Source organism: Strigops habroptila, chromosome 5 (genome assembly GCF_004027225.2).
Source record: "Strigops habroptila isolate Jane chromosome 5, bStrHab1.2.pri, whole genome shotgun sequence".
Classification (NCBI taxonomy): domain Eukaryota; kingdom Metazoa; phylum Chordata; class Aves; order Psittaciformes; family Psittacidae; genus Strigops; species Strigops habroptila.
This window is the reverse complement of record NC_044281.2, coordinates 36688922-36698568: the sequence shown is the minus strand read 5'-3', so window position 1 is coordinate 36698568 and position 9647 is coordinate 36688922.

Here is a 9647-nt window from a genome sequence, read left to right as displayed (position 1 = left end):
AGGAAACACCTGCTCCTGTAAATTACTGTGCTGCAGGTACCAACCCAGGAGACTCTGCAGATGGTTCTGTATTTGCAAACCTGACCTCACCACCCCTTCATCAATCTCTGACTGATTGATTCTCTCCGAAGTAGAATGCATCATATCCCAAGGTACTAGGAGACACCTTTGAATTAGTCCCAGTCAGAATACCAATTAATTGGTACTTCTCTTTCATTTTGGAAGTTCTTAACAAAGGATTCAGTTGCCTCATCACAGACTAGCACTGACTAAAAGGTGGTGCAGTCAGTTCTAGGAAGAGCCCTAGAGGGTATTGTACTTCAGGAGGTGTAATCTTTGCTAGAGTTCCCTGCTGAATAGGAGTGTGGATTAAGTTGTGCTATGCCCTAGGATTTTGAGATGGACAAAAAGAAGGTGGAAGCTTGATCCTTGAAAGGTTAAAATATTAATTCATCACTTCTGTTAGACTTCCCTGTCAGCCAAGAAAAAGTAGAAGAGAGATTCTAAGTTCTGAATGTTTGTTTTCCCTCAATTGTTTTCAGGCATTTTACTTCTGTTGAGACCTGAGACTGTTTATGCTGGTCTTTTGTTCACTAGGAGAAATTTTCTCACGTGCTTCTTCCAGTATGTACCTATGCAAAGACCTTGTACAATGTATTGAGACCAGTCTGATCAATAGATACTTTTTCTTTGTGGAAGAATACATTATCACCCTTTCTAGAAAACAGCCCTTTTGAAAAAAATAGATACAAGCTTGTGTTCCATGTCCAGTCATAAATGTGCCTATTTTGTCACTCATACTCCAGATTCAGAAGAAGACAGAGTGATACAGTGATATGTTTTGGTCTTCAGTGATACCTGTAAAATAATTTAAGGTTGTTTCCTCTTCACTGATGAACACTTTGAATTTCCCAGCTTCTTTATTCTCTGAATACCTGAGATACATTAAATGGTTACTTACCTTAAAGAAGATACATGCTTTCTCTAAACAAAAAGATTTAGAGAATAAGGAAAATTAATCTGTATGCAGTTTGCTGGAGTTCTCTGTAGTTTCAGGCTCTTATTGGATTGCTGTCTGGGATTATTAGGTAACTTTGATAGTATTTTCTGCATCTCATAGATGCAAACATATAAGGCCTATAAGGCCTCATCTAATCTGATGACCTGAATGTGTATCACAGACTGTAATACTCCCCAAAGCAATCTGCGTACTGAAGCCAATACTTTGCGATTTAAGTATGGTAGAAAGATATCAAAATTTGATATAAAATACAAGCTTCTGAAGAACCCCTATTATATTCCTTGGTAAAATATCTAGGAATTTTCTCTTGCAAATATTTTCTTTGTTTCCAGTTCATGGTTTTCAAACTTTGTCCTCCAGCTACTGGATCTTTTTGTGGGTTTGTCTGTTAGATTAACTAGCCCTTGCTGTAAAGCATGCATTCTTGACTTTCTCATGGAAAACTTGGGTGGGAAGTTTTCCTGGTTTTTTGCTCTAAAAGCATCCCTAATTCTTTAAACCGATAGCACTTTTGTTCAGAGTATTTTTCAGTGAGTCTGAGTTACAAAAATATAGTTATTACTATGATCAGGCACTACTTTTTAAGCTGTAAATAAAAAGAAGTAAGACATACCTTTTTGCTTCTTAATCATGTATGAAGAAGACCAGCTGCAACAGAAATACAGCTGCCTTACTGCAGTTTTCGTATTGGGAATTAAGGTCCATGAGTAGTTGATGACATAAAAAACAATGTATGCAATTAAATAAGGAAGATTGTGTATTTTATTTTGGATATCTAAAAGGAAACCAGTTTAAGAGAAGTGGATGAATATATTGCTGTAAAAAGCTTTTCATTTGAAATTTCCACTGTGATATTCATTAAGTCTTGGGAAACATCCTCATTCTCAAGTTTGGATAATTCAAAAGAAAACTGTACTAAAATCTGGTAGAATGCTGTCATTTGAGATTCTCGAAATTTCTGAAATAAAGGATATAAAAAACCAACTAGGTTGATGGAAGAAAAAACAAACAACAAGCTTTTTGGTACCAAATATTCAGTCCTTTTTCTATATATTGGATTAATTGATTTTTTTGCTCTTCTAGTCATGGTTTGTCACTTTTTATTCTCAACTATTCTCATGTACCTAATGGGAAACGTTGTCCTTGTGCATTCTAAATCCAGCAGTATATATTTGCAGTCACTACGTTAAGTGTTTCTTTATTCACAACTGGCTTTACTAGTAGCTTTTAGAATATACCTGTCACATCTAATTCATTATAGTTTGGAAATGTGACACTTAGGAGATCTGAAACATCGAATGTTACCGTGTGCCTAACTGGAACAACTTAATCTGTTAGAATTGCGTTTCTTTTGGTGGAAAAACCTCTGTGGCGTCCTGCTGTCGGTTTGGACAAAAGAGCAGATGTGTTATATGCATGTGTGCATGTGCGCTCATCTGTCTGGCAGGATACAAACCAATATAGCTACAAAAATTCCTAGTTAATTTGGAAAGCAATAATTACAACATCAGCCCTTACAGTTAATAATGTAATTTTTTACTTAAACTGAATGTGGATTACTTAATTTGCATAACAGTTTAAATATAAAGCAAGAATCTCACAGTAAAGTACTATAAAAAACAAAGGGAGATGTATATATATTTTCTATATATGTAGGTATATACATGTATCTATCAATTTGTTCTAAGGTTTCATTTTCTTTTACCCATGTGTTTGATCCTTGCCATTTTTCAGTAAGTTTTGAATTTCAGCAAGTAAAGATAACCTTATTGTAGATTTTCTTTTTAAAAGTAAGTAAAAATGTGCTTATGGAACACAGGAGGATTTAACACATGCCCTCCCAGAAAAGGTGAATGCTGTGTTTTTGTTAAACCAGTCACTTTCTAGTTCACACTGACAGCATTGTGAACTGAGGGCCTGGACAACCAAAGCTTGCAGCTATTTTTACCTTTGGGCACTTGATTAGTCTCATTAACTGCAGTAGGATTACATAAACATGTCAAGTTAAGCATGTATGTGGAATTAGTATATAGAACATCCAATTGGAATTCTCATTTTCTTTACTAATGAGGTTTTTGTAGGACATTTCTTCACATTCTAAAACTTATTCATGGAATATTTATGTGTTAACTATTATACATTACTAACAGAAAAGAAGTTAAGTAAGTCTGGAGTAGTGTATTTTAAAATATAGCATACCCTTATGGACATACAATATTTAAAATGCCATGAGGAGGATTTTTAATTTACAGATCTGAATACATTAAATCTGAATTATATATATCAAAATCACTTGATCCATTATTTAAATAATTTATCTGATTAAATATATATTATTCTGTATTTAAATAATTTAACTGATTTTTAATACATATTCTTCTATATGTATTCTATGTATCTTTGAATAGAGAAGCCTTGAAAAAGGCACTTAGCTACCAATTTTTTTAAAAAATGTTACTAAATATGTTGTTAAATTAGAGAATTCTTCTATCTCATTTTTATATAGCACCATTTGTCAGTTCAGATCCTTGAAAATGTTACTGAAAATACTGTCACTTCTTATTTGTACATATTCCTTTGGGTGGACACATTTTTCTGTATATTTTCAGTGCAGAAATGAAAGCTAAGAATGCTTCCAAAGAAATATCTGGACCACATGGCTCTCACCCCAGAAATGCTGTTGTGAAATACTGTGGAAACAGATAGTAAGTACATTTATGTAACTTTTGCAAGTATATAGAGTGAAGGATAATCGACAAAAGTCTCATTTGTGTAACAGCTTTGACCCATTAGAGGCTTTTAAATCATGCATCACTGACTTCAGGGTTGCCGTTGTCAAGCTACTTACAGATCCTAGTTAAATCAGGCATTTCATATTTTTGCCCTCATTCGCTTTTGTTTACCAGCGGGAGACAAAATATTTAATTAGTTTTGGGGCATTTATAATCTCCTCTGGGCCAGCTACAGCCACAATGCTGGATGCCACTTCTGAGTTAATTCCAGTCAGGCTAGCCCCTCCAGTACAGCATATGGGGAACCTATAAGCCTTTAGCAAAACTTGCAACTGAACTATTAGAGGGGTGGGACCTCCCTGCTGGGAAAATACTGCACAACAAAGCCAAAAGGGGCCAGCGTCACCAGTGGAGGTCAAGGCAACACTTAGACCAAACAGCATCTGGCAAACTGTGCCAAGTAGGAATCAATGAGAAGCAGGGCAGTAGGTAGTAATTTTATGCCTGTTTGCACAAGAAAATAACTCCTTCTGAACTGAAAAATTATTTTATAAAAAGATTACAGCATCCTTTGGCATCACTCTCACCATTGTTGCTTCATGTATTTTTATTTCAGTCACTAAACTATATGGCCTATATGGCACACCCTATACACGATTTTGGCTTGGACAAGCAGCATTAATTGTAGCATTAATTATGTTTTGGGAGATGAGGAGTTTTGAGATTCTTCTTCCTAATTGGTTAGGAACCAGATGTATAACTAATTCATTTCCAAAGTGCATTACATTCTCTTCTTCATGTTACAACAAAGTGAGAAGGGAAAAAAAAAGAGACACTTTGTAATACTATACACTACAGATTCCAGCCACTGTAAACTGATGCAGCTCAGCCCACTTGAAACCTTTCCTTGTTTTTCATCTTCCTTTTATTCTTGCTTTCTATTCCTGCCTCTCTGGTTATATCTCACCTCGTGGCCCTTGTTTTTCCCCATTGTCTTTCTGTGCTTTTCCCTAAAATTCCAAGTGCTGGTGCTTAACTTAAAAATTGTAAGCAGGCAGCCATTGAATTCAGTGGGATTACTAAAAGATTAATATTAAGCATACTTAAGTCTTTACATGTTCATGGCATTAGACACCATGTTTTATCCCTTACAGAGCTGCTTTCTTGTGCACCTTCCTGCTTTGCAAAATAGGGATCATTCTCTATGATTTTTGGTTATTGCCTACTTGTCAAGAAGTATTTCTGTTTTCAACAATTTCAATACTCATTTTCACACTTAAACTACCTTGTATTTTTCCTGCACTTTAATTCCTTTTGTACTTTGAGTGAAGCAAGTTGCAGGTTGCAGATAAAGTCTTTATAGTATAGAAATTATACACTGTAGTGTTTCATAGATTGACTACCTTGCAGCACTAGCTTATGTGTCGTCTTAGTTTTCTGTGGTTATAGGTGCTGGGAGGACGTCAGCTTCAGTATGAGGGTCTTCATGTCTTTTGACAGAGAAAAGAATCTTTTGGTTTTGTTTTGTTTGTAGCGCTGGTGTTGCTTCTGTGTCAGGGACTCATTAAATTTCATTACATTTATGAAATTTTAAAAATAAACACATGAATCCTAGTTCCCATGTGCTGGACTTCAGCTGTTACTATCTCTAATATTTGGAACAAATGTCTGGTTCAAAGTTATTGTATTTGGAGGACAGTGGCACAGGAGATGAAACATGCGAGTTTATCTCCCTGTAATCTCGGAGATCCCCTTATTTTACAGAGGTGATTGTGATGCACAGGAGTGTGGAACAGCAGGATGAAAATTAGATGAGAGACATATGAAAAAGTTAGAGGGAGTGTAGGGGCTATAACAGAGGGAAGTCAGGACCAAGACTGAATAACCCCTGAAGTACTGCTTATTCCAGAATCTGGAGTTGAATCCAAGAGTCCCAAGTTTATACTTCCTTCAGTCAAATCAGCTGATGAAATATGTCTTAACCACCTACTTCATCTTTCTAATCCTGAGATACCTGGTATAGTAAAAGATAAGTTTATCCCTTGTGTTGCTAGTTACCCTGTTAGAGGTTTTTCAGAACAAGTTAGAAAAACAACTATCAGAGACTGTAAAAACAGTAATTTTTGTCTGGAGTCTGGAGGGTAAACTAAATCGCCTTCTCTCATCTGTTTATTGGTGCATAGCATAGGTAGTGCTTTGAATAAGTCTCCAGCTATATTGAAACTGGGTATATAGGAAAATAAAATATACTTAGAGAAACTGAATTACATCTCGGAGGGATTCTATTCTTGCCTGTGCCAAAATGCTCTATGTAATGCCTAACAAGTAATTTTAATTTTTTTGAAGTGGTTGCTGTGGACAAATTTGTACTGTCCAGTGCTGCTGAAGCCAGTGCCAAACAAGTTAGTTCGTGAAAGATGAACAGAGGATCAGTGTTTTGCACAGGGTAGCTAGGTCAGCTGTAAACCAAAACTTAAGCTGTACGATTTCAATATCCAAGCTTCCTTGCAGAATGCTAGTTGAATGGTGAACAGTGAACACTGTGCCAGGTATGTGTTTCCCCTACTGTGTGTTGCCTGTAGGTCCCTTTGTGAAAAATTTCAGACCAGCTTTTGCAGATCACTGAACATGCACAGGTGGAATTGAGCTTGGTAGATAACTTTATTTGTAGGCACATGAGGACCTTTGTGATATGAAGTACTCAGAAAATTTGCTGGCTTTGTAATAGTATGTCAAAGGTTTCTTTCCTGCTTTAGTGGTGCAAGAGTTTCCAACACCACTCTAAGTGGAAACTTCTTTCTTTTCATGAGCTGTCTCATGTATACTTATGTGTGTATATATGCATGTATGTAATAGTAATCATAATCAATATGTAATACAAGTGGGAAACATTTAGACAGTTGAAGGTTCAAAGCATGTTCTTCTAGTACCATGATAAAATTAAGCCTTTCTATTTTATTATGTTATTTTTTTTAAAGGAGGTTTTAGACCTCTTGTTGTAAAATCACACTTTAAAACAAAGTTATGTTGAAAGGCTGTTCTGGTCAGGATCGCTGAGGAAAGCTGTGCTTTTTGAGCCTCACCTGAGAGAAAGCTACGTAAGAAAGGTAACGTGGAACAGAAAAGGGTGACTCGCAAGGAGAAATGGGTAAACTGAAAAGAAGTGATAGCTTGAGAGTCATATGGCAAGTAGAGCTTTAAGTGTGGTTGGGAGACTTACTTGTTGAACTGTTAGAAAGAAAAGCTCACCCTGGACGGACTTAAGAGGAAAATAAAATGTTCTAAGCACTCTGTATAAACGGGTGTCCGGTATGAGATTGGGAAGCCCTAAGTGAAATGATTGTAAACTTATCTTACTGCTGTAGTTTGCTATTCAACTCACCAATATCAGTTAGTGTCTAAATTTCCCATTGGTTGAGGATACAACATTCACTTGTGAATTATTCTGTTTGCTAATTGTCCTATAGCGGTGATAAGGAAAACAATGTAAATAACCAAGGAAGGAAAGCACATTATTCTGCACACCAGAATTATTCTGCCTGTCTTGTGAGCTGAGTCAAATATTACTAGAAATTGGGCCCTTAAGGATGGTCATATTTTGCTAGTTATCCACCTGCTCTTAATTAAGCAGCATACAGCATGCCAGTCTTTCAGCTTTGCTCAGTATAAACTACAGTGGTTAAGAAGTCTTGATAAGACTTCTAGAAAGGATCTATCTGAGATGAAATAGTGAGTTCTGGCTAGAAGGAAGAGGTAAGATTCTTGCTTTGATATACTGCTTGTATATGTTATTTTTAGAACAACTAGAGAAGGTATTGAGGAATTAGGCTGTAACCAGAAATGTTACTTTCACTTCCTCTTAAAATTATTATTTGGCCAACAGAAGTAATTAGATTTTGTTTTCCATATTAGTACAGATGGAAGATATCCATCTCTTCATAGTGGGTGCTGTGATAATCACATCTGAGTTTTAAACTAACCTAGCAGGCAATTTTTAATGTATTTCTGTATGTAGTCATAAATCCTGAAATTAGTTCATTTCTTTAACAGACTGAAACTACCCTTTATTTTCCTAGTATTAGTGGTGACTTAGAGATGCTAAAATAATTTGGCTTATGACAGAAATAGCATTCTTGCCTGTCACTCTTTGTTTTTCTCTGAGAAAAACATTGTATTTTGATTAAAGATACTGGTTTAGAATTAAAATGTGAATCAAGAATAATGCTGCAAGGGTCATGGAGTAACACTAAATTTGTACATGCGTAGTTAGAGATTCAAAGATTGAAATCTGAGTAATAGAGTAGAGGCAAGTAGAATCTTTCTGGCGATTCTGATGTTCTTCTGGCTTGAGATTATGTTATGACATAAAATAAGAGTAAAGGTAAATACTTGAGAAATTATTAATGTACAATAAAGATGAGAATATATAAGGTGGGATCTAGAAAGGTTTTTAGCACCACAGCAATATATCACATAAGAATATAGTAATAACTTTTTGAAAACTTCCAGCAATTTTGAGAATAATTTGAAAAAATATTTCAAAGAAGAAGACCTCTGAGAAATTATTAGAAATAAATGGAGGAGGGAATAGAATTACGAAAGCAGTAACTGAGAGAAGCTGAAATATAGAGGAAATCAAACCTGGTGAAGGAAACCTGGTAAAATTTCACTGATACCATTCCTATTATTGACTGAGCAATAAAGCAGTTTATTTTCTAAAACCTTGAGCTAGTGTATTTTCATATGGCTGGTTGTGCTATGCAGATGAACTAAATTAATTGGTGTGCATGAGACCTTAACATTTACTTTTCTTATTTCTCTTTCATAAAGCAGAAACTTAAGAAAATTATAAGTAATGAAAACCAGGCATTTTGATCTGTCATGGAATAATTTTTAGCCTTGCCTAGAAGCTATAAAATCCTGTTAAGAGGTCTGTTATTAGTCTAGATGGATTTTGGCCCTTGACCTGTGATTTGGTAGTAAATCATTTAAAGTAAAGTTACAATTTGTTTGGTAAGAGCGATAAATCACAGCTGCTCTCTTGAGATTATATCAGTGTGCTAATCAAAGCATGATGAGTGTGCTAATCAAATCAATTAGGAAGGGGAAGATTAACAGCACTGTGTACTACGTTTCCATGCATTAGTGGAGTAAAATACAAAGTTTGTAAGAACTGATTTTCAGTATATTTGAAGTCTTCATTGTAATTTGTACTGGCATGAGATACTAAGTTAAAAATAGGAAAACTGCTGACAAATGAAAAAATACAGTATTCTACCATATGATATTTTAAAGGGGTGCTTTTCATATTTCTGGTATGAAGTTAACGGCACTCTTAACAGAAAGAGTGGTTAATTCTCTGAATTGAGTAATAGCTATCTCATGAGAACACACAGTATTTATTAACTTAAAAAACACCTTAGATGTATTGTTTTATATTAAAAATCCTTTGAGATTTTCTTTAAGAGACAAAGGATTTAACTAGCAGACTTATTTGGGCATAGAAGGCTGTAGCACTAAAATATGTTATAGCAATAGCATGAAGATCAGAGGTGTATTTTTTTTTTTTTATACTGCACATGCAATATTTCCCATGAAGCATCTTCAGAAAAGAACTATATCACATGTTCTAATTGCTGATCCTTCTGTGAAAGACACATGGTTATGTGTTTTTTTTCTCAATTGTGCTGTTCTCAACTCTCACACACAAATAATCAGAAATTGTCATTCAGAAAGTAGCGTTTTAAGGCATAGTAGTAGTTCTTTATGTTTGGAAGAATAGGTCAATGCACACAGATAGGAATGTTGAACATTTTATAATGAAACATGATGCAGTTATACTTCTTTAAAAATTGAAGATGTGGCATACATTTTGATAATGGAATAATGGAAAC